Here is a 26004-nt window from a genome sequence, read left to right on the forward strand (position 1 = left end):
AGAGAGAGAAAGAGATGCATGTGTGCACACATACACATATATGGAAGCCAGAAAGGCCATCAGGTGTCATCTATTACTCTCGAGTCCAGGTCTCTTACTCAGTCTGGAGGTCACTGTTTTGGTTGGGGTGGCTGGCAGTTAAAACTCCAGGAATCTGTAGGTCTGTAGGTCTCTGTGCTCTGTTGCAGGAGTTACAGGCTTGTATGGGTGCTGGGGATTCAAACCAAGGTCACGTTTGTTCATCAAGTGTTGTGATCTGCTGAGCCCTATCCCAGCCCAACCTACCACCACCTCCTCAAGGTGGGATTCTTCTTGTAGTTTTTCTAGAGTCCTAAGATTTCTCCCTGGAAGTCTCAAGTCCTCAGAGCACTGCTGTGGCTGCTTCCTTCACATGCTTCTCTGTCCCTGGATGAGGTCTGGGAACTCAGCCCTACAGTCATGTTTCATTCAGCCCAGTTACTGGGCAAAGAAAAAACATAAATATTTCCAAACTGGTTGTGAGTCACCTTGTGGGTGCTGGGATTTGAACTCAGGACCTCTGGAAGAGCAGCCAGTGTTCTTAACCGCTGAGGCATCTCTCCAGCCCCTAGTATTTCTAAACTGGATCATTCAACTTACAAAAGCAGAGTTTTGTAATGCTCAGAGTAGTGCACAGCAGCCTCATGGGAAAACTCAAGCTGGTTTGACAATCCTCTCATGGACTCGTGGGCTGACTTACAGCAAAGCTACTGTCATGGTGGCACCCACACACCAAATGCCACTGCTGTAAATTCCCATGCTGTCTCTAAGATGATCACTACTACATAAACAGGTGCCTAGAACATCTGCCATGGGAATTCCAGGGCTTCCTGGTCAGGGATAGAGACCCAGAAGTCCACACCATCACTGTTTTGACAGGTAATGCAAAAAACCAACTTTTACTTCAAAAGAAGCAGTAAAACAATGCCAATGGAGCCAGGCAGAAGAGCAGTTGTGGTGTGAAGGACTGCCTTCCCCAGCAAAACCCACTAAAACACAAAATTAATGTGTTTAAAAAATTAGGAGGAAAGAGATGAACATGGTAGTGCAGGCCTGTATGTATCCAGTGGCTTACCAGGGAGAGACAGGAAGTCAGAGTTCAAAGTCATCCTCAGCTAATAATAGCAAGTTTAATGTCAGCCTTGGCCTTAGTAAGATTATATATCAGAAAGCCAAAACAAAAGAGTAAACCCACCTATATTACTAGAGATGTTTAACTTTTAGATTAGAGAGGAGGGAAAGTCACCCCTCTACCCTGTGACTCCACACAGAAGGTGGAGCTAACTGTTATCAACTTATGCATCCTTCCCTGTGTCGCTCCAAATCTAAACTAGTGATTCCCAGCCAGAGGTGACTGTCCTCTTACCACCACCTCAATCCCCCAGGGACATCTAGTTTGGACTTGTGCTGGGAGTGGAAGAAAGGCCTCCACTCACCACAGCACACTGTGTTCTCCTCACCAGTGCGGAGAACCAGGGGTTGAGTCTACGGCTGCATTAGCTCCCCATTGCTGCTGAACGCCCTGCCACACACTGAGGGCTTAAATCATACAAATGTTTTATTAGCTTTCAATTCTAGAAGTCAAAAGTTCAAAGCAGGACTGGCTGGGCAGAAACTCAGGGGTCAGTACAGCCAGGCTCTTTTCTGGACACTCAGAGGAGAATCCACTTCCTTCCTTCTCCAGCTCCTGGAAGCCACTCACATTCCTTAGTCCTTTCCTGTACTGTTCAGGACAGCAGCATGCAATATACACTCTGTGCTTTTCTTCCCAGTCACAGCTTCCTGTCAGGACTGTCAGTGACTCCTTCCTTCCATGGCCACTGCCCCTGTGATGACCACCTGAAAACCCAGTGTAATTGCCCCTTCCATCTACATGGAGCCTTGGCTCCCCTCTGCCATTACAAAGCCATACATGCACAAGTTCTGGAGACTATTGTGTGGACAGCTGTAGAGATAGCAAGCATCCTCTTGCTAGCCACAGGTCCTAAATATGAACAGTGCCAAGGCTGAGAGCCCGATCTCAGTGATACATTCACACAAATATAGAATCATGCATACATGGCACCCATCCACACAGGTCAGAACCCTCAGGCCTACCTCACTGCTTTCACGGCCTACCTTGTAAATGCCTCCATGTGCCATCACCTGTTTAAACACACTGATGGTCACTACATGAACTTAAGGCAGTGCTTTCCAAGCCTCCCCTTCTGTGGAGTCTGCTTGACTGTGACTAAAGACAGGTCCAGAGTATCAATGTTCATCTCACAGACAGCTCTGCCAGGGCTGTAGGATACCTGGGCAAGCCCTACTGACAGCTGAGACACCACAGCTAAGACACGCAGAGGTGTATCTTAGGCAGATGAGCTGTCTCAGCTGGTCTCTCCCTCAATTCTTGTATCAACTCTATTAGGTAGGAGCTTCTACGACCTCCATATCCAGATGAGCAAACTAAGGCTGTGGAAGGTAATATGCCTATGGCCACACAAGTAGAGACTTTGATTCAAACCCAGCATACCTCATCCTGCAGCCTTAACTCTTGTTTATCCCAGAGTTTAGCAAACTACATCTGCAAGCCAAAGCCAGTCAGAGAAGCTGAGAGAATTTTTATTATTTTTAAATAATTTTTAAAAGGAGGAATAATGTTTTATAGCACTTGAAATTCAAATGTCAGCATTTGCAATCAGTGTGCATACATGCATGCATATGTGTGCACATGTGTGTATGTTTTTGATGGTCAGTGTTAAAACTTTAAGTTGCCATAACTTGAAATCACCTGAGAAGAAAGCCTCAATTGAGGAACTGTCTACCTCAGGCATGTCTGTGGGTGATTATTTTGGTTGTTGATTGATACAGAAGGACCCAGACAGTTGTGGGCAGTGTCATTCCCTAGACAGAAGATCCTAGACCATGTAAGAGGAAGAAACAAGCCTAGAGCAAAAGCGGCAGCAATGGGCAGACAGCATCGGGCATCTGTCTCTCTCTGCTCTAGACTGCATTTGAAATGATCATCTGCTTAAGCTCCCAGCTTAACTTCTCCTCAAGGATAGACTATAATCTGGAATTTCAGCTAATTAAACCTTTCCTCCACCAAGCTGCTTTTGGTGAAGGTGTTTTATCACTGTCTCAGAAATGAAGCTAGGATAAATAAACATAGTCTATAAATAAAGTCTCCTGGAGCACTGCCAGGCCTAGCACTGCCACTACCTATGACTGTTGGGTGCAGAGCTGAGTTAGTGTCATCAGAGCTCCAGGGCCTTTATGGAAAGTGCATGCCAACCTGGTCCACATCAGCAGCTCTCACTGGGCATGGCAGAGACCTCGAAAGCTAGCCTTTCAACGTCATTCTGTGAACTAGTATATAAGGTTAGTATCCACTACATTTTCTTTCTCAATATTTTGCATTATATTCAAGATGTGCCTAACTACAGTGAATGGTGGTGGCAGAACTGATCCAGCCCTGAAGCAGAGGCACATCTCAGGGCTAGTCAGTGATGACAGAACCAATGAGACAGTATGTGTCTCTCCTCACCCCTCCCCACCCCTCAGGCACAGAGACAGTACAGTATCTTCATTTTGGTCTCTATTCATAAACAAACCTCAGGGCAAAACTGAAATGAGCACAGTTCTCTATATAAGGAAGGGTTCGGCTAGTTTTCTCTGGAAAGACAAAGAAATAAACATTCCAGGCTTGCAGACCATACTGTGCTATGGTTGGTTGCTCAGCTCCACTGAAAGCAGCAGTAGATAACAACATGGATGAATTTGGCTACAGCCCAAGACTTCACCTTTAAAAATTGATCCTTTTCAGTATAGAGGTTTATAATTCTAGCCTTGATATGGTATCTGGGGTAAACAAGCATAGAGATGAAGCATCAACACTGATACCAAACACCAATGCCATCTCATGTCTGAGACCACACAGCTGCCTTTGGTTTACATACTCACATGTAAGATCACAGTCCTGCCCACACATCACTTTGATATGTAACAACAAAAATCTACCATAGAGTGTTGAAATAATTTTTAATAAACTGACTTAAGTTCTAGTTACCTAGAAACAAAACAAGGAAGCTACAGCTGTTTTAAGAATGCTAGTGTTGAAACCTAGAGCTGTGGGTCATCAAGGTTAAGCCTGATCTAGTCTTCCCTGTAATCTGGTTCCTTGTCAGGAATTAAGATGGAAATCCTTGAGACCCGTAAAGATATCCCCCCGTGGGTGAAAATTCCTGAAGACCTGAAAGATCCAGAAGTATTCCAAGTCAACATGCTGGTGCTAGAATCCCTGTTTGGCCCACAGAGATCTCGCATGCCTCACATCGAGCAGGTGAGCCAGTCCATGTTTGGGCTGAAGACTCTGGAATCTTCCAAACTTACCGAGGTCTTAATTTATGGCTCTTCCAACCATAAGCTTCGGGCTAAATGGATGCTTCAGTCTATGGCTGAGAGGTACTTCCTGCGCCAGGAAAAAGGAATGCTCAAGCTACAGGAATCCATGAAGACCCTGGAACTAGACCAGTGTTTGGAGTAAAGCCAGTTTCCAGTCATTGTGGCTCCCACCTGGACACAGGTTAAGCTGTGGCCAGTGGTTCCAGGGTGATTTTTAACTTTTGTTATATCCTAACAAGATATTCCTGGATCCCTGCTGTGCATTCTGATGTGAAAAATATCTCTTTTCCAAGGTTATTATTTTGATCAAATAATAAAATGTAAAAGATTAAAAAAAAAAAAAGAATGCCAGTGTTCTACACAGCTGGAGACTGCACACATCATGATTGTATCCATAGGGAAATGACAGAGGCCAGGCTTACAGATAAGAAGTGGATCTCTGTCCCTAGAAATTCAAGTTTATATAATCCTGTTACAAATGCTTCCAAAACCCAAAGAGCTGCAGGCCTGGGTGAGCTCTTACTGTTTTCTCTCACCAGCTCTGCTATCTTCTTGAGCTGCTAAAAAGGAATCTGAAATCTACTTAATTGGATTTTTAAAAATAAAGGCCCCTCTCATACTTTATACATCAAACGATTTGTTTCACATCCCACTAAATAGTTGAGAAAGCTGTGCGTTCACAGACCTCTAAAGGGGTCATATGGGGGCAAGGGATTCCCATGCACGACACGCAAAAGGAAAGGGTGCTTTTCTCCTGGAAAAGATCATATAGAGTACGTAAGCAACAGCACAGGCAAAGAAAGCTAAGTAGTCTACACTCTGAATTTCAAACCGAGGGTTTGTCCAGCTTCTCTAAGATGGAGCTAATCTGTTTACTTTTATTTTATCAGACATAAAGCCTTATCAATCTTAACTCAATCTTTTCAGATGATTATTGAATCCCAGTTGGTGACTAAGCCCAACAGTCACACTTTATAGTTCTCTCACATATGTGAGCGTGTCCAGAGTTTTCTGCTTGCTGGCTGGCCTTTTCCCCCTGGCACATGAAATGGAATCTTTTGCTAGCCCTACTCTAATCACATGGCCCAAGTCTCAAAGCGTGCCACCAAAACTTCTTGCCTATGGCAGGGTGCAAGGAAACTTCTCCGCCACCAGCACCCTGCACTTCTCACAGTGGTGTCCTAGAGGAATCTCTGAAGTTCACCCCTAGCCCACTTATATGGTCTGTTTTCACCTGCTTGACCTGGAGAAGAGTTTCAGACTGCAAAGTTTCTTTTTGAAACCTGAAACAGGTAAAATCAACAACAACAACAACAACAACCACCACCAAACATTCAAGTTACTGTGAGGCAGACAAGGCATGGAACGCCATGGCCTATGGGAGAAGTTACAGGAAGCAGGCCTGCTTATTGCTATGCAAGGCAACAAGAGGCCAGGAAAAGCTGAAAACCACACAGAAAGTCGCCAGCAGTCTGGGTGGGGCTCAGTGGCTGAATAATTGTCTAGCATATAAGAGATGTGAAAGGCTTTAGGTTCTATCCACACAGATAAACAGACAGAGCTCGGGCACACACACACAAAGTGCTACTACAGCGCTACTACATCTTGACTTTGGAAAGTGAGTTTCCACAGAAATCAGGTTATAGATGATAACTCAGTTCCTAATTCAGCTCACAAAGCAGCTGTGGCATTCAGCTGATGTAAATGGCAGCCCTGGGAGGGACCTTCTGTTTTTAGTGAACTACTCCAGATCCAAAGAATAGTGATGAAAAGAATAATACTAAAGATAAAAACAGTGGCTCCGTGTCGAGCCTGAGTTGCTCGACTCCTGGCATGGCTGGCTGAGTGGAATGGTTATCAGGTTTCACTGTAAAAGGGATGAAGGATCTTACTTGGGGTGATGAAAAATTTACTAGAAATGAGTTGGACATGTAGAACAAGTATCTCCTAATGACGCTATAATCGCTGATGGACCAAACTCATGCACTGGTAAACAGTCCCATAAGATGCAGCTAAAAACTCCATCACCAAAGGACAGTGCACTGTGGGAGCACGGTGCATTTCTCACACATTTGTAGAGATGCTGCTGTAAACACACCCTTGCAGCCCACTACAGGAAAACAGCACAGACAATTATGTCCAGGATATATAGTACTACATAATGATTGAAGACAATGGCGACCACTTTTTGTACTTACTCCTTGTTCTAGTTTCATTCCTGTTGCTGTGATAAAATACCTTGACAGGAACCAGGAAGTAGATCTATAAAGCCAGATGCCCTTGACTTTATATGTCTATTCCAGTGTAAAATGGAAGTCATTATAACTATCAACAGAAATAAAAATAGTAATACCATCATACATGCTCATAGGCCAACCCAGTGCCGACAATTCCTCATTAAGATCCTCTTCCTAGGTGATTCTAGATGTGTCAAGTTGTAATTAATGCTAATCATCACAACTACATTTTTCATTGTTATTTTAGAATGTACTTCTTACGCCAGGTGGCACACACCTTTAGTCCCAGAGGCAGAAGGACTGCTGAGTTTGAGGCCAGCCCAGTCTATACAGTAAGTTCCAGGACAGCCAAGGCTATGTAATAAAAAGAACCTGTCCTGAGAGAGAGAGAGAGAGAGAGAGAGAGAGAGAAAGAGAGAGAGAGAGAGAGAGGGAGAGAGAGAGAGAGAGAAAGGGAGAGAGACAGGGAAAGAGAGACAGAGAAAGGTACTTCTTTATTTATTATAGCTTCCTGCATCTGACTCTCTGGTTCTGATCATTTTCTCTAGGGATTTATTTAATCTCCATTATATGTTGTACAACAGAAAAGCAGGCCATATCACACAGCAAGTGTATCAACTACATGTGTAAGTATACTCCATAATGGCCTACAAAGATGAAATCACAATACACTTCTGAGATGTGCCCCTGTCCTAAGGGAAACATGACTCAATATCTCCATCTCCATGCCTGGACCCAACACAGAACCATTGGGAGTTGGCAGCAGATGATTAAATGTTTAGGGCATGTATGCATGCGCCTGCGTGAGCACATGTGGAGGCCAGAGGTCAGTGTCAGGTATCTTCTCCACAGCCCTCTCCCTCCCCTGTTCCATTCCTTTACAGAAAAAGCTCTGTAGCTGATCCCCAAGCACAGCTGGCATGGGGTGACATGGTAGTGTCCCTAGCCTAAAGCCTCTCACACACTGGGCAGAGGGCACAATCCTCCCAGCTCAGTGCTGCCCGGAGTACCTCTGAAGCGTGTGACTCATGGCTCGAACTACTCTCTTGCCTTCTTTGCTTCCAGAAGTCACCCAGTGATAAGAGTCTGAGTTTCATTTCAGGGAAAGAGATGGATTTAGGGTGTGACAGGATCCAGGAAGTAGATCTGTAAAGCCAGATGTCCTTGACTTTATATGTCTATTCCAGTGTAAAATGGAAGTCATAACTATCAACAGAAATAAAAATAGTAATACCATCATACTGGATACTTAGAAACACAACTCTTTCCTTTTTTCATATGTATTTATATTTTTATTTTATGCATATGTGTTTTGGCTGCATGTATGTATACATTTGCATCACATGTGTGCCTGGTGCCTGAAGAGCCAGAATTGGGCACTGAATCTCCTGAAATTGGAGTTAAGGAAACTTGTGTGCTACCATGTAACCACATGAGAACTGAACCCAGGTCCTCTGGAAAAGCAGTTAGGGCTCTTAACAACTGAGCCACCTCTCCAGCCCCAACACCACCTTTGTGATTACTTCTCTCATTTACAATGATCCCAGGCATCCAGTGATGGTCTATGGGAGAGTCAGCTGTTCAGAAGTATAACAAATTCAAATACTCTTCAGATAAAAACCATGTCTTATTCAAAGATGACCTTTCCCAAGTTAACAAGCCACTCTAGTTTCTCTTGGGAATAAGGTACTGTTCAAAAAGACCTCAAGGTAACAAAAGAGAACCTCTAAGAGAGGGCAGGGGCAGAAGAGCCTTCCAGGAAAACTAAGTGCGACAGGAGCCACCAGGGAGAACCACTGGTACACAATAAACAGGATAGGGAGAGACAGGATTCCAGGTGCAGGCAGTGCAGTCCTCCAATTAAAGGCTAAGCGTCTGAAGCTGCAAAATGCAAGGCTACAGGAGGCAGTTCCCAGAGGAGTGCTCACAAGACCACAGCCAGCCTCTACCTGAAGTACCAGGCCCAGAATGAACTTGCCCTAAGGCATTCAGATTTTAAATCGCCATTAGCTCACCCATTATTTATGGAGTAAACTAAATGTCAAGAACTGGGGAGAGGGAAAAAGAGGCAGAGGGGAGTCACACCCCACCCTTGAGAAGCTCATGGGAAAAGACAGAAATGTACACAAACAACCATACTCACAGGAGAGTAATGATCTGTGTGGCCAGGACAGGCTTCCCAAGCAACCCCTGCAACTGTAGATGGCTCTAGGAGAGGGTATGGAAAAGCCTTGTGGAAGTGTCTGGATTCAGCAAGGCAGGGCAGGGAAGGGATCTGCCTAAGAGCCTGCCTTCTTTGAGGAATACCATTAGATCTTTGCCATCTAAGGACCCAGGGTTAAACTTTCAAATGAAACACAAATTCTGACTGTGGCATACAAGAACAGAGGTAGGGACTGACCCAGGCCTCTTAGCTGCCAAGGTACATTCAAGAACACAGACACAAAGCCAACGGTAAGTGGCCATTTCAACAGGCTAGTTAATATGGCAAAATCACTGTCTATACATTACTCACTGAGGGAACCCTTCAGAAAGACCAGGTGGTAGGAGGGCCAGTGTTTATAAACTAAAAACCTTGAGAACCTAGAATGCCTATCAAGAGAGCTTCCCATTTAATACCAGATTGCTAATATTACCATTCAGAAAGGTCTCGGGTGGGGGTGTGGCTCAGTGGTAGAACACTCGCTTACTTACCACAGACAAGCTCCTCAGCGCTACCCCAGTACTACAAAAGAAAGTTAAAAATGTAACGTGACATTATCATCTTTTATGAGGATACTCTCAATACACTAATAGGATGATAGAAACCTTTACAGCCCAATCCTTATTTTCTGAGGTTGGCATCCACTAGAATGACAGTGTGACCAGCCTCTGAGTCTCAAGAAGAAACCTTAGCACCAAACAAAGTTGTGTCCCTCTTCCACTCTCATGACAGATTCTGCTGCTACTGCCACCACAAACTAACCATAGGATCTAAAAATGCATCCCTTTACCTTCCAGATCTCATTTTATTTATATATTTATATATTTGCATGATCATTCCCACGCTAAGAATGCTTCAATTAGATAGCCAAGAAGAGAATATCCAAACCTGCTTTGAAAATGCAGGACTGTCTCTACAAACATTTCAAGACAGGAGCGGTGCTGAGAACCTGAATAGCTGAGCTCATCCAGGTTTCTAGTGACCACAAATCAGAAGCAGCCCAGAAGGTTCAAGAGGAACATGCTCACAAAATGAAAGGAAAATCTGTTCACTTGGAAAACTGGGTGAGGCTGTGCTGGAGGGGTGAACAGGAAGACCCTGGGTGTGGAGCACTATAAATCTTACTCACTTTTTCTAAAGGTCGGGTAGTGCTTGGTAGATGAATACTACTACAGAATCTCAAAACAGAAAACTCATTTTAAACTCATGGCTTGTTCTCAAAAGGATCCACAGAATAATTAATGGAAGCTGAGTGGGGCCATGCAGAGGCACTGAATTCAAAACACAACATTCTCATGATTCAGTCACTGAATAAATATTTGTTTGGTTCCCTTCTATGAGCCCATCGTGAGTAAGAGATATGGTCCCTGTCCTGACAGACTATCGAGGAAAATTAACTATTTTCTTCTAGGCAATGAGCACTCCACCAGGGAAGTCTCAGCAAGCTGGATTTCCTGACACCACAGCTCTACTGAGCCCATTACTGGAGGCTCTATGTGATCCAGGTATTCTGTCAGCAATAATTCCACTAAACCCAAAATAACTCTGTAATGAAGGTATTTTTATCCCCACTCTATAGGTGAGGAAACTGAGGTACAGGGAAATAACTTGCCTAGATTTTAGCAGTGGGGTCTGAATCTGGACACTATCGTTGTAAAGACCCACCCTGCTATAAACTACCTACTGTGCCTCAGGATAGCCTCGGGAGTGATACTATTACTATACTCAATTCACTGATGAGACTCCTAGGCACAGACAAGTTCACTAACTTGCAGAAGAGGGGATGTGGCACAGTGGCAGAGTACTTGCCTAGCATATACAAGACCCTAGGTTCAATTGTCTGTTCAGAAAAATAAAAATCCAAAACCTCTTGTAGGGAAAATGAAGAAACAGGAAGAACCTTGAACATGGATCCTGGATGTGGAAAAGGCTTCCTGAAAGAAGGGACTTCTGAGATCTAATCTAAGAAGAGGCCTGTAGATATGAATGTACAAGTGACACAGCTAGTACCTAAGCCGGAGGTGTGTGCGTAAGCAGAAGTTGTGTTTTAAGTTTTAATTACCATGCTAAGAGAGCCATAAAACAAAGATGCCTCTAGCCTGTGAGCCCCTTGCCCAAGGTCAGACACTTCCTGAAATGCTGGAGGCTGTTGTTTTAGGTTTTTCACTCCCCTAAACAAGTTTGTTTGACCCAACCGCACCAGATGTGCTTGATTATATATAGAAGGAAGGTTATGTAGGCAGGAAGTACATCAGGATGTATGCTGGGCCCTGATTGGACCTGGTGAGAAAGACATAGCCTTATTGGTTTGCCTTTATAAGCCTCTGCAAAATGTGACTCCTCATCATTTGCTGGCAATTCCAGAATGGTCTTGGCTACAGTCCACCATCCTGGCTAGCATTTAATTAAAACTTGCTTCAAATTTTACTCAAATATGTGGAACTGGTCTTTTTCTCATGATGCTCAGGTTTAACATATGGGGCTGCCAAAGTCAGAGAGCAAGACAATCTCCAATTCAGAGAAATCTCCTATCCTGGCCTTCTCCTGTGCAGAGGCAGGTGCAGCAGACCACTGAGTGGATGGGCAATGTTAACATACACCAGTTCCTCTAGGACAACTGTGGCAAAGGAATACAGAGCCTGCACTCAGCACTGTGGTGGCTACCCCTCATGTATTATATAGCAGACTGAATGGACCAGATCAAGCACTCAGCACTGTGGTGGCTACCCAAAGTTTGGCCAGTTGTGCTGACTTTCGTGACTTGTTTTTAATCTTATTAACTTTATTTTTTAAAAATGTGCAAATGAAAACATCACGCACAAAGATTAATCAGGCCCAATGTTTACAACTCTATGAACTTTCATACGGTTAGAATTGGCATTTCAAACAAAATTTATGAATGTGTGCCACTCTGATGGCAGGAGTGCATGGCCAAAGAAGGGATTTGTTGCATTAGAAGCCCATAGACAACTTATAATCATGTTGAGTCACCCAGAGACTCCAGAAAACATGAATGGTTACCACTAAGTCACTGAAGGGGTCTCTTGCGATTATTCAAGTGTTCTGGAACAGTGCTGGTCCCTGATCATGCTAAGTAGGAGCATGGCTACTTCCCACTAGTCCCCAAATGTTTACAACTACTCCAGAACCTTGAAGAAAGAACATAAATTTTACAACTACTCCAGAACCCTGAAGAATTCCATAAATTTATCTGGAAGCCTCTTCCCAGGAATGTACTAGCTTCTTAGGATGGGGAAACATGTCTAAGAGTTAAGCCTGGAGCCAAATCTAGCCACCACCAAAGACCTGAGCAACCATGAACAAATTACTTGGTAAGCTCTGTGCCTGTGCTTATTAGAAAATGAAGCTAGGAAGAATATCTACCTTACATACTTGAAAGATTCAGAGAGATGGGCAAAGTGCCTGCTTCCTAGAAAACAGGAAAAATAGATGTACCAGGTCTATGACCTGTACGCCTATCTAACTGGCAAAAAGGGACTAGACAATCATTTCCCAGGGTTTGCTGAGTCTAAACGGGCTGGTACAAGACTAAACTTGAAACAGTGCTGACATCTAGTAAAAAATCAAGTATTAGCTATCATTACTGTAGCTGTTCTTACAGAAAGTTCTCCAGGTAACTGTGTGGAAGAAGTGAGAGGGACCACATATTGGAGGCTGTGCCAGATGGTTTTATGTCAACTTGACACAAGCTAGGATCATCAAAGAGAAGGCTGTCCTGGAACTTACTACATAGAAACCCACCTGCCTCTGCCTCTGCTCCCCTGTCCATAAGTCTGGGCCACAGGCAAGTCTATAGGATGTTTTCTTTCTTTCTTCCTTCCTTCCTTTGTTTTTTTTAGATGTTTTCTTTATTTACATGTCATAAAATGTCTCCTTTCCCAGGTTCCACTCCAAAAACAAAACAAAACAAAACAAACAAACACAAAAACAAAAACAAACCCTTGTCCATCCCCCCTGCCCCCTCCACTCACTACCCCACCCTCTCCTGCTTCCTGGCCCTGGTATTCCCCTACACTGGGGCATAGAACCTTCACAGGGCCAAGGGCCTCTCCTCCCATTGATGACCAACAAGGCCATCCTCTGCTATACATATGCTGCTAGAGCCGTAAGTTCTACCATGTATACTCTTTGGTTGGTGGTTTAGTCCCTGGGAGCTCTGAGAGTACTAGGTAGTTCATATTGTTGTTTGTCCTAAGGTGCTGCAAGCCCTTCAGCTCCTTGGGTCCTTTCTCTAGCTCCTTCATTAGGGACCCTGTACTCAGTCCAATGGATGGCTGTGAGCCTCTACTTCTGTATTAGTCGGGTACTATCAGAACCTCTCAGAAGACAGCTATATTAGGCTCCTGTCAGCCAGCACTTGCTGGCATTCACAATAGTGTCTGGATTTGATGGTTGAATATGGGAAGGATTTCCAGGTGGAGCAGTCTCTGGATTGTCTTTCCTTCAGTTTCTGCTCCAGTTAGTCTCTACAACTCCTTCCATGGGTATTCTTAATTAGTGATTGGTGAGAGAGCCCAGTTCATTGTGGGTGGTGCTCTTTAAGAAAGCAGGCTAAGCAAGCCAGTAAGCAGCATCCTCCATGGCCTCAGTATCAGCTCCTGCCTCCAGGTTCCTGCCCTGTTTGAGTTCCTGCCCTGACTTCCTTTCATGATGAACAGCACTGTGGAAATGTAAGCCAAATAAACCCTTTCCTCCCCAAGTTGCTTTGGTCATGGTGTTTCATCACAACAATAGTAAAGTCTAAGATAAAGACCAAGGAAGAAAATATCAAAAGCCATAAAAAAGATGGGGCTCAGGTGAGAAGAGGAGAGCCTAAACAAATAGGCTGGCATTCTGCAGAGGGGGCAGGAAAGTGCTCCAACGTGGACTGAGCAGGAACTGACCAGTGGTGATGAGCAGCCCTTGTAAGTGGAAAAGGAACCTCACATAACCACGAAGAGCATCTACTGAACACCTGTTGGACACAGCAGTCTTCATTCTGAGAAAGTATCTCAGAGATCTAGTGGGGCGAATGAGATCAGCCCTGGAAATGCTGAGTTCCAGGGACCTGCAGACAGGCCGATCCACAAGGGAGATCCACAGCAGGGAACAGAGAAAGAATCCCTGTAGAAGGAAGGGAAGACGCCAGGAGAGAGATGTTAAAAAGTCAAGGCTGAGTGACAGGTGGCAGGAGAGTGGAGGTCAGGAACAGATGAGGGTTGAGGCTGGGATGAAGGACAGTGCGTGGGATGGAGAGGACAGCTGCGACCCCTCAAAACCTACTTCAATAACTTTCCCTGTATTTTTCTAAAAGTGAATACTGCTATCACTTCCTTTCTAATTCCTAGAAAAACTGATTTAAAGATTTCAATTCAGGACTGGAGAGACAGCTTAGAAGTTAAGGGCACAGACTGTTCTTACCGAGGACCTGGGTTTGGTTCCTAGCATGCATAGGGCAGCTCATAATCATCTGTAACTCTAGTTATACCTGGTACCATCTTCTGGCCTCCATGGGCAAGAGCACATATGTGCTACATGATACACATGCAGCCAATAGTCATACCCATGAAATAAAAATAAATAAGTGAATGGGGTCACAGTGGCACAAGTCTTTAATCCTAGCACTTGAGAGGCAGAGGCAAGAGGATAGGCCTGCCTAGTCTAGAAGTCAGTTTCAGGACAGACAATGCTACACAGAATAACTCTGTCTCAAAAAAAAAAAAAAATGAAGATAAATAAATAAAAATTTTAAATTTCAATTTCAATTGGTTTGGGATTCATCCATTAAAATAGTATTTGTTGGGTGCCTTCTTTAGGCTATGTCCTGTGGATACAAAAATAAGCCAAATGGGTATCAAAGGACAAGATGCAGGCCACTGACAAGAAGTCAATACCTAGAAGGGAGGAGAAAACTGTTATCTACAGAGAAGACAGAGGTCTGTGCTGGGGGGGGCAGGGGGCTAGGCAGAAGAGTGAGCCAGGGCCTGGGAAGAAGGAGGGTGAAGACTCACCTGCCAACACGACAGCAACAGAGCCTGTCAACTAGACCATGAGAGCAGCAGAAGCGCCTCCAGTCTCTGAAAACTGGGAAGGTAAGCAAGGGGAGTGGGTGTGCCTGCTGTGATAAAAGTGAAAGTCTGGCAAAGGCACTCAGGAAGATGGACTGGGAACCAGAGCCAGCAATGGGAAGGCAGGACTAAGGCCAAAGGAGCTAGAGGCAGTAGGGTTTGGCAGTGCCAACCTACACAACTGGACTCTTTCTGTGATACACCCCATATCCCAGGTACAGGAGAGAAGCCAAAGTCAGGCATTTTGCAGGAGAGATGAAAGGAAAGGCCAGCTGGAATAAGTCTTGAAAGTGATGTCCAAGAGGAAATGGAGTGACTGACTCAGTCACAGCAGAAGCTCTGAAGGAACTGCACTGAAGGAAGGGGACTCTAAGAAGGGAGACTGTGGTCAGAGCTGACAAAGGATCAGCATGACATTCTAGAAGTGGTGTAGAATCCATTCCATCCCCAGTGGTGGTGTGCACCCAGCATGCCCTCCCAGCCTCCAACAGTAGCACACCATTATCTTGCATACAATTTTGCAGGTGAAATTTTGAATCTTAAAGCTTTGCATTTCTGAAAACAGTCAGGGTCAGGCACAGTGGCCAGCACTGGGGAGGCAGAGGTAGACAGAGCTGTGAGTCTGAGGCCAGGAGGGTCTACACAGACTCACTTCAGGCCACCCAGAACTACATAGCAAGGTCCCATTTCAATGAAACAAACAACAAAAAGAAGAAAAAAGAAGAGTCTCATTGAGTCCTAGTCATCTGCATGCAGCCATAAATGTTCTGTTTTATCTGCACATTAGGCCAGTGTTCTTTAAAGTGAGAGCTTCACACACTGGGGTATTAGCCCTCATTTGTGGCTACTGTTTCCTTCCAAACAGCAGGCAACACAGCATTCATTATGAAGCCACAACAGACAAGGCTACTTATTTTGTGGTGCTGAGGACTAAACGTAAGGCCTTGAGCACCTAGGCAATTTTGAGCTCTGCCCAAAATTTAATTGCTCAAATCTGCAAGTTATCTATTGTTCTTTCTCTGCCCTTTTTTGTTTGTTTGTTTTTGGTTTTTTTTTTTTTTTTTTTTTTTTTTTTTTTTTTGGTTTTTCGAGACAGGGTTTCTCTGTATAGCTCTGGCTGTCCTGGAATTCACTCTGTAGACCAGACTGGCCTCGAACTCAGAAATCCACCTGCCTCTGCCTCCCAAGTGCTGGGATTAAAGGCGTGCGCCACCACTGCCAGGCCTTTCTCTGCACTTTTATACTAAGCTACAAAATACTTTCTATGATAAGCTGCTTTTGTTTCTATTAATTTTTATGGTGTTTTTCCTTATACTAGACATGGAACCAGTGGCTTCAAGCATGCTAGAAAAGTGCTCTAACACTGACCTGACCTCAGCACTGTATAAAATCTAGATCCAGTTGGGATTTACTTTGGCATATGATGGTGAGGTGATATCTAACCTGACTGGTCCACAATGCTAACTAATCTGTTCTCTTACGCTATTTCCTCCATGTCTTATGATACCTCTTTCTACGTGCCAATGTCTTAAACATACTGGGGCTTGTTTTACTGCTGTGTCAGAAGCCTTTGGAGCACAGCACAGGGGCTGACCAAGCTGAGGTAAAAGAGAGAGAGGAGGCAGGGCAGGGAGACAGAAGGAGTGAAAGAAATAGAGGGAGGGAGGAAGAGAGAAGAGAGGAGAAGGAATAAGGCAGAGGGAGAGAGACAGCACCAGAGAGTATGCTCGCTGGCAAGATGTGAGATCAGCACAGTGGCTCCTCAGCTCCTTGGGCTCACTCAATTCAGCGCACTCTCACTATACCCCACAGTGTGATCTTTAAGAACAACACAGTCAACTAAGTGCACAGAAAACTGATTCTGTGAGGAAATAATTTGATGACTACGAATTCTTATTCCTGAGAGAACACTTCTGCTTGGGGGAAGCTCACATTTAACATGCAAGCGAGTGTTCTAAAGACTAGTGAAAGAGCACGGACAAACACTGCTAGCATCTCTCTAGAGAGTAGCCAGGCATGGAGCGCTCTCTCTAGAGAGTAGCCAGGCATGGAGCGCTAGTGGAGCACTGCTGGAGTTGCTGAACTGCCACACTGGAGGTGAGGTCTCCTCACCTCGGTGTTCTTGTCCTTGATGCCTCTAGAGCCTATGAAATTACACCCAGATCCTCTTGGACAGAGGGAGGAGTTCTGGCCCCAGGATTGTTACAACCTCTACCTAAAACCTTCAGCAAAGCTTCTATTCTTTAAGAATGCCCAAAGAGTCAGAGCCTACAATTAAGTCTGCTGCCTCTTGACTTGCTAACCACTTCCTTAAGAGCAATATGAACATACTGCCACTTATAATCCATTTCGGGTCCTCTACCATTGCTCTCCCTTCAGTTCCTTGTCTGAAGTGCATTTTTTCTCCCTAGAGTCAGAACAATAAAAACCCAGCAACCTGCCAGGCAGCCACACAGAACAGAGGGCCCATGTAAAATGGACTTGGCCCATGGGACTCTTATTAGAAATGCATAGTTCACAGCTGACCATGATGGTGCATGACTGCCATCCAAACACCTAGAAGGTTGAAGCAGAAGGGCTGTCATGAGTTCTAGGCCAGCATGGGCTACATAGTCAATCCCAGGCTATCCTGGGCTATACAGTGAGACCTTGCCTCCCACCCCCATTCCTACATATACACAAGTAAAAGGAGTGCAGAGTCACCCTCCCTAACTTCCTGTTAAAACTCATATTCCAACCAGCCATCACTGGAAGGTGAGGGAAGTTCAAGAAGGAAAAAATAAAAATAAAAAAAGTAAGAGGCAAACCTGTCAGCCCAGCTTGGCCTCCCTAGCAGGTCACATTGCCTTTTCCACTCTTCTGAGGCTGAGATCCTATCACCTTGGAGAAGGATGTCCTCTCTCCTAGTTTACAAGCCCCACTTTCACCTGCTTCAGCACCAGAATATAATGGTTCCTCCTCATCTCTAAGCAACACTGAGAAGCATATCTGCCATGTTCCTTCTCAGATTACACCCACGAGAACACCTCATTCCAGTATAAGCTGACTGTCAACATGTTGGCCAATGGTGAAAGTCAATCGGCTCTGAAAGTATCATTAAAGGACAGGTTTGCATTCTTCTGCAAAAATACTCACCCGCCAACCTTATAACACAGACTCAAGTAAGAGGCACACTACGTGTTGTGTCTCAGAATAGAAAGGAATGTTGTTTGTAGACTGTATGGGTTGTTTAAGCACCGCCCAGTGAGTGACACTATTAGAAGATGTGGCCCTGTTAGAGTAGGTATGGCCTTGTTGGAGTAGATGTGTCACTGTGGGCATGGGCTTAAGACTCTCATCCTAAACTGGGCAGTGGTGGCGCACACCTTTAATCCCAGCACTTGGGAGGCAGAGGCAGGCCGATTTCTGAGTTCGCAGCCAGCCTGGTCTACAGAGTGAGTTCCAGGACAGACAGGACTACATAGAGTAACCCTGTCTCAAAAAACAAACAAACGAATGAACAAACAAACAAAAAAAGACCCTCATCCTAGCTGTCTGGAGGTCATATTCTGCTAGCAGCCTTCAGATGAAGATGTAGAACTCTGCACCATCCCTGCCTGGATGCTGCCATGTTCCTGATTTGATGATAACGGACTGAACCTCTGAACCTGTAAGGCAGCCTCAACTAAATGTCCTTAGCCTTGGTCATGGCATCTGTTCACAGCAGTAAAATCCTAACTAAGGCACAGACTTCACTAGGAACCTAGAGTAGAACACTAGGATTTATGCTGGATAGTTTCATGTCAGCATGACACAAACTAAGGTCATCCAAGAGGTGGGAATCTCAATTAAGAAAATTCCCCCATAAGATCAGGTGCAGTCAAGCCTGTACAGCATTTTGATAATTACCGATTGATGTGGGAAGTCCCACCCAGTCCATTGTGTGCTGGTTGTCCTGGATTCAATAAACAGTTAGCTGAGAAAGCCATGATAAGCAAGTAAGTAGCATCCTCCATGGCCTATGCATCAGGTCCTACCTCCAGGTTCCTGTCCTGTTTGAGTTCCCTGTCCTGGCTTCCAGCAACAGAAACCCTAAGTAAGACAGGATTCAAGCATTCCTCATCATGTTTCTGCACAGCCAGGTAGGAACACACTCACAGGCCTGCCACAGAACAATACTGCCAATAAGGATACAACAACAAGTATCTTGGAGCCTTAACAGTAGGATAGAAAAGAAATCATGGGAAGAGGTCACTGCACAATGGTTATGTTCTATGGTCTCAACTACTCTGAAAGATAAGGCACAAGGATCATGCAGGGAGTGCAGCTCAAAGCCAGCCTGGGGAGCAGCAACTCTGCTTCCAAAAGGAGGGGAGGAGAAAGGAGGGGAAAGGAAGAAAGGAGGAAAAATGAAAGAAACAATAAAAAAATAGAACAGACATAGTGTATATACACACTAATAAATCAAAGATATAACAAAATGATCAGTTGTAATTAGTCAACTATACACAGCACATTAATATCATCCAGATTAACCAATAAAAGTAGTTAGTCAGGTACTGTCAGTGTCTCTCAGGAGATAGCTATATCAGGTTGGAGTGCCCTTCCTTCAGTCTCTGCTCCATAGTTAGTCTCTGCAACTCCTTCCATGGGTATTTTGTTCCCCCTTTTAAGAAGGAATGAAGTGTCCACATTTTGGTCTTCCTTCTTCTTGAGTTTCTTGTGGTTTGTGGATTGTACTTTGAGTATTCCAAACTTCTGGGCTAATAACCACTTATTAGAGAGTGCATACCATGTGTGTTCTTTTGTGATTGGGTTACCTCACTCAGGATGATATTCTCCATTCTGTGCCCCAGTGTAGGGGAATATCAGGGCCAGTAAGCGGGAGAGGGTGGGGTGGCGAGCAGGGGGAGGAGGGAGGGAACAGGGGTTTGTTCTTGTTGTTGTTTTTTTGGCTTTTTTTGGAGGGGAAATTGGGAAAGGAGAAATCATATGACATGTAAATAAAGAAAATATCTAATAATAAAAAATAAAAGTAGTTAGGTTCTCAAGAATAGGAAAACACTTGAGAAGCACATAAAAGTCTGTGTATATAAAAGGAAGTGCTGTGCCCAATCTCCCTATGACCCCAGAAAGATTTGCATCTACCAAGTCTCCCCAAAGCTCCTCAATAGATTACTAAATCAGACATACCAAACCATGCACTCCTGGCAAATAAATTCATTTACTTTTGTACTAATAGGGCCTAACATGAAGGTACCCAAAAAATATTACTACCAATTTATTTATTTGATTTTTCAATCAAGTTGTCACTATGTAGCTTAGGCTGCCTGGAACTCACCATCTTCCTTTTTCTGCCCCCCATGTCCTGGGATTCAGGCATGTGCCACCACACCTGGCCCAATTAATATCTTAAGGAATGAGTCTCCAAGCAATCAGAATTATAAGTTTCCCTAGAAGCTAGAAAAAAGCATTATCAATATCCCTTTTTAAACAAAAATGGAAGAGCCAAAAAAAATAAATAAACCTGATCACATGAAAAGGACTGGACAATTGCAGATTAAAAATCAATACACCGGGCTGGAGAGACGGCTCAGCGGTTAAGAGCACCGACTGCTTTTCCAAAGGTCCTGAGTTGAAATCCCAGCAACCACATGGTGGCTCACAACCATCCATAACAAGATCTGATGCTCACATCTGGACTGTCTGAAGACAGCTATAGTGTACTTACATATAATAAATAAATAAATATTTTTAAAAAATCAATACACCAGATTATGACCACTAGTTATTGAGGCAATGCAGAACTGGCACTCGTACATTTGCAGATCCTGAAGCAGTGGGAGCACAGAGGGCAGGCAGAAGACACAAGAACACATAAGAAAGAATATTATAAACACAACACAGAGATGACGAGTCCACTCTGTAGCCTATTTCAACAACAAGCAGCCAACTGTGACTCGTCCTCAGCTCTTCCTGTGCTTCTGTAGCTTGAACACTGTAGTCCTGGCTCCCTCTCGGTCTAGGTGCCATCACTTAGGCCTGTTTGTTCTCCCCTCTAAGCCTAGTGATGTAGCATCCTAGCCACTCTCCCAACATATCTGAGATACACCTGCTCCCAGATTTCAAGTCCAAAGCAGCTTCACTTTCTTAGCTTCTGCACAGGACCCCCATATCTGACTATGGTAGTCTGCAAATCATGCAAATCATGATTGATCTCTTCGAACTGGAAAAGAAAATTAATGATAGGCTGCAAATAGGCAAAAGCCACCAGTTCTGCCTGTCTTTAGCAGTGGGTGGTAGTGATCAAAGACTGTGTATTTTAATCTTGATATCTGGGAATTCAGGGGATGTCACTGGTACATTAGTAAGTCTTAATACCCAAAATGCAAACACAATAAGGATATTACAATGGTCTGAAGAAGAGACATATAAACCTGCTCAAAACAGGTCCAATCACCATTTTAACATTTATGGGAGGAGTTTATGAGTCCCCACTGAAGGACTGTGGGCAGTTAATAGCTATTAGTGGAGTGGGTATCATTCTTTATTACCTATTCCTTCTCACACAAACAACCATAACTAAACTCAGGGGCCATACACCAAAGTCATTAAAGTAGGAGTGGGGCTTCTTAAAAAGAGGGGTTTCATTGGGAGAGAGAGGAAGATGAGGGAGGGTAATGGGAGTAAAAATGACCCAAAATCCATTATATACATGTATGAAATTACCAAGAAATTTTTAATGGAAAAACATAAAAAATTTATAAGTGGACTATGATAAAGACAATAACACAATAGAATTTCAATGTGCAACCTCTTTTTGGAGGAAAGATGCTTATCAGTTAATACCAAGTAAAGAAAATAAAGGCACAGCAATTGTAACATTTCTGAAAGCTCCCCTCTATTCTGGTTGATAGTGCATGCCGACCACCATCCTCTAATGGAGTGACCTGAAGACAGAAGTGCTGGGTGGGCTGTCCCTGCTAAGAAGGCTGGAGAGGGCCGAAGTAGAGCCAGCAGTCTGTCTGATTTATAAGCAGAAGATATTAAAGTAAAGGACGAAAAATACGGAGTGCCATGTCCCCTAAGGTTATTTCTGTCCTATTGCAACTCTGTTGTCACCTAGTAGTAGCTCAGAAGTTTGTCATATGATGCCCAGGTGCTCAGTATCCAGAGAAGCATTAACTGAACACATTCTCCTGCCCCGAGGCACATGTCAGAGACCCCTGTGTACACGGAACACCTTGAATCCTAGCAGTCCCACATGCCGTGAGTGGAATACTCGGTGGACTCCCCCAGGTCTGGCTGCACTTGACTTCAATCAGCCACTTCAGCCCATACATGTGCAAGTATCTGATGACCATGTGAAATCCAAGCTGGTGGATTTCTAGTGTTTACACTGACAGGTGACAATTAGTTGGAAGAATCTCCATGCAGTTCTCAACATTTGTTGAATGAATATTTGTATTCACCTGAGTCCCTCTTGACTTGCTCCAGGACTTATGGGTTAAAACATTTATGAAGCAAACGTTTGACCAACTCATATGAAAGAACATGAGAAACTAGAGAAGAAATGCTAATGAAACATTAAAGGAGAGATCAAATGGATGGTGAGACCAGAAGGCATCTCTGGTAAGGCAGACACCTAAAAAGGAAAACTGTGGGAAGGGAGTGGAAGAGAGACACTTCTTAGGACAATCACTACCCAATAACAATACAGCCGCAAACTTGCAATCAACGACAGGGTGTGGCCCAGGTCACCAGCCCTTAAGCTGAGGGAAAGGGACTGGACACTGCTTTCACGTCAAACACGATCTCACTTCATTTGGCACAGGTTTTCCACAGCTCTGCCCTATCTCCTAGAATTTCTCTTAGACTCATGCTAGTCCAGAACACGTTTTTCCACACAATTCACTGCTGTGCTCCTTAAGCAAGCAAAACTAGTTGGAAGACAATCTTCCATCCAGGTGGAAACTGAGAGGCTGACTGAGGTTACAGGAAAGATGGGTGTCTATCAAGAACAGACAGCACATGAAAGGATAAGAAGAGAAAGCTGGAGATGGTGACAGCAGGATTCAAAATGTGGGCGAGAAACAGCACTTGTAAAATGGCTGGGGCAACCCCAGCTGGTGGCATTTGCATCCATGGGGAAGGAAAAGAGATATTTGTTCTGTTTTATGGTGGTTGGGGACAGAACCCCAGAACTCACAAGTACTCCCACTAGTGAGCTACATCCCCAGCCCAGCAAACTCATTGTTAATTCTTTGGGTTCTATGGGCCACTCAGGTCACCTTTCTAATTACTCAACCCTACTACTGTAGTCTGTGACTGTGTTAGCTGCAAAAAGCCTTTGACAAAACAGGATGTGTCAGATTCAGCCTGTAAGCAAAAAAGTCTAGTGCTCCTTGGTTTAGGGAAGTTAAGAACATGAGGCGAATTTTAGGATGAAGGCCATGAGTTCAATGTCTGCAGTACATTTAGTGAGAGATGTTGGAGACTAAGACGGGGGTACCACCTCGGAGGGGAGTCATGCCAGGACCAGAGCATAAAACTGCAAATCATCACCCAAGAGGTGAGAGTTACTGGGCTGAGATCACCTAGGGGAGCAGCTGGGGAAGAGAAGGGACCAACAGTGCTTCCTGGTCCCTATACAGCTGGCCTTCCCCTGTATTTCCATCTGCAGATCCAACCAACCTGGGTAAGAAATATTTGGGGAGGGAAATTGCTTCTGAACAGATTTCTCTTTTATCACTAGTCCCTAAAATATTCAGTATAACATTTATTTGTATAGAATTTACAATATACTAGCTATATTATAAGTGATCTAAAGATGATTTAAAATATGCAAAACAACTTCAATGGCTATGTGCACACATTATGACATTTTATATGAGACCTGAGCATTTGAGAATTTTCACATCTATAGGGGCCTGGGCCAATTCTAAAGGTGCCCAGTGACAAATATACAAGGAGTGTGCAGTGTAGAGCCACTAAGATCTGGGAAGGAAGGAATAGCACAGCACAACCTTCCTTAAGTCATCCTTTTTAAGAACTAGGATCCTCTTGTTGGGCATGGTGGGGCAAGCCTTTAGTCCCAGAACTTGGAAGGCAGAAGCAGGCTGATGATCTCTGTGAGTTCGAGGCCATCCTGGTATACACACAGAATTCCAGGACAGCCAAGGCCACACAGAGAAACCCTGTTTCAAAAAAAGTGTGTATTGGGGGGAGGGAGGTTTCTCAATTTTAAAGATTTATTTATTTTTATTTTATGTGTACGACTGCTGTGCCTAAATATATGTATGTATATCATGTATGCACTGTGCCTCTGAAGACCAGAGGGCGGCACTGGATCCTCTGGAACTAGAATTACAGATAGCTATGAGTGGACATTCTGATGCTAGGAACCCAGTCCTCTGGAAGAACAGCAAGCTATCTTAAGGTCTGAGCCATCTCTCCAGTGCTCTTCTTAAAGGAGGACTTCCATTCCCTTTTCTAAGGTAAATAACTTTAAGTTCAGCTAGTAGTGGTAGATTACAAGGAAACTCTTCTATTGGTTAGAAAGTAAGGCAGTTCTAAGACAAAATACCTACCAACTTTTGTTTTCTTCTTAGTATAAGCTACTGTATATGCAAAAAAGATAGCATATATGTAAAAAACAAAAACAAAACAAATAATGACAAAACAAATTAGCCATCTACATCTTAAGAAGTAGCCTAGTGCTAACTCCACAGACAACATTTCATGCCACAAGCATTAGTCTCTGAGCTGGAGGTCAAGGCAGACAGCCCAAGGCCAGATAAAGTTTGCAGATATGTTTTCTTTGGCCTACATGGATGGAATTTTTTTTTTTTTCTTTTTCATTGCTAACATTTAAGCATCATAAAACTCTGCAGGAAAATCAGCTTTCTGGAGCATCATTAAAAATGGGAGATATGGGGCTAGAGAGATGGTTCCGCTGGTTCTTGCAGAGGATCTGGGTTCACTTCCCAGAACCCATATGATAACTCACAGCCATCTGTAACTCCAGCTCCAGGAGATCTGATGCTTTTTCTGACCTCGACAGACTCACACATGCATGTGGCACACATAGATACGCACAGGCACATATACTTACACAATATATGGATGTGTATGTATGTCTCTCTTTTTTTAAAAAAGGAAGTTGTGGCTAAACCATATGTTTATGGAACGAGTGGCTAGAGCTGAAAGCAGCCCCCCTTAAATGGATAAGTGTTCAACAGCCCCCACCATTCTCCATCCTCACACTCAACTCCCACCTCAATTCTTTATTTTATCTGTCCTGCCACTTGAGTGTGTGAGCCTTGCTCATACACTATTAACTGTAGTTTTCAATCTCTTGGAGTATGGGAGACATTATTTGAAATAAAAGATTTACAGACAATCATATAGGTACATTACTAAAACTAAAGTAGATCCACAATCCTTTTTATGAGGGAGGACAAATATAAAAATAAGCTTGAAACCCACTGACTATAAACTTGACCTATGATGGCAAGAACATACTATGCATGGATAGCTACATTTTTATGTATTCTCTGGGGTGATTATATGCACGTGTTTTGCTACAGAAATAACATGCTGGGTGTGAAGCTGTTAGCCAGATCCAGTTGGACGTTGCCTGTAACACCGGCATATGCACACACTGATCCAGTTGGAGGCTGCCTGTAACACCGGCATATGCACACACTGATCCAGTTGGAGGCTGCCTGTAACACCGGCATATGCACACACTGCTTCTCTGGAACCTCAAAAGCTGTGAATTCTGAACCTCATCTGGAACTGACACAGAAGCATCCTTGTCATCACAGTACATGGGAGGCTGGGCAGGAAGGCCAAGAGTTCAGGGCCACCCTGGTCTATACAGCAAGACCCCTTCATCTAAGCAAAGATCTCAAAGATCACATCTGGAACCACAGGTCCTTCTGCCTTCAGGAAATTACATGAACAGTAGATGGAGTGCAATAACTTGTTTCAATGGATTTTTACTTGGTTACCATGGTATCCACCTACATTAGAATGATACATCCAAAACATTCCATAGTCTGGCACAGTGCACCCTTCGTTAGAGCTGCAAACCATGAAGGGTCCTCCC

At 44.0% G+C, this 26004-nt stretch overlaps 1 protein-coding gene and 1 pseudogene across 9 annotated transcripts in view; one reads left to right on the forward strand and one right to left on the reverse strand.

Annotated features, from left to right (window-relative positions):
- Positions 1-26004, reverse strand: part of Arhgap17 (Rho GTPase activating protein 17) — an 88811-nt gene that overhangs the window by 56955 nt on the left and 5852 nt on the right. The window lies entirely within an intron of this gene.
- On the forward strand, positions 4196-4546 carry LOC116104100 (annotated as a pseudogene).

Source organism: Mastomys coucha, unplaced genomic scaffold (assembly GCF_008632895.1).
Source record: "Mastomys coucha isolate ucsf_1 unplaced genomic scaffold, UCSF_Mcou_1 pScaffold21, whole genome shotgun sequence".
Lineage (NCBI taxonomy): Eukaryota > Metazoa > Chordata > Mammalia > Rodentia > Muridae > Mastomys > Mastomys coucha.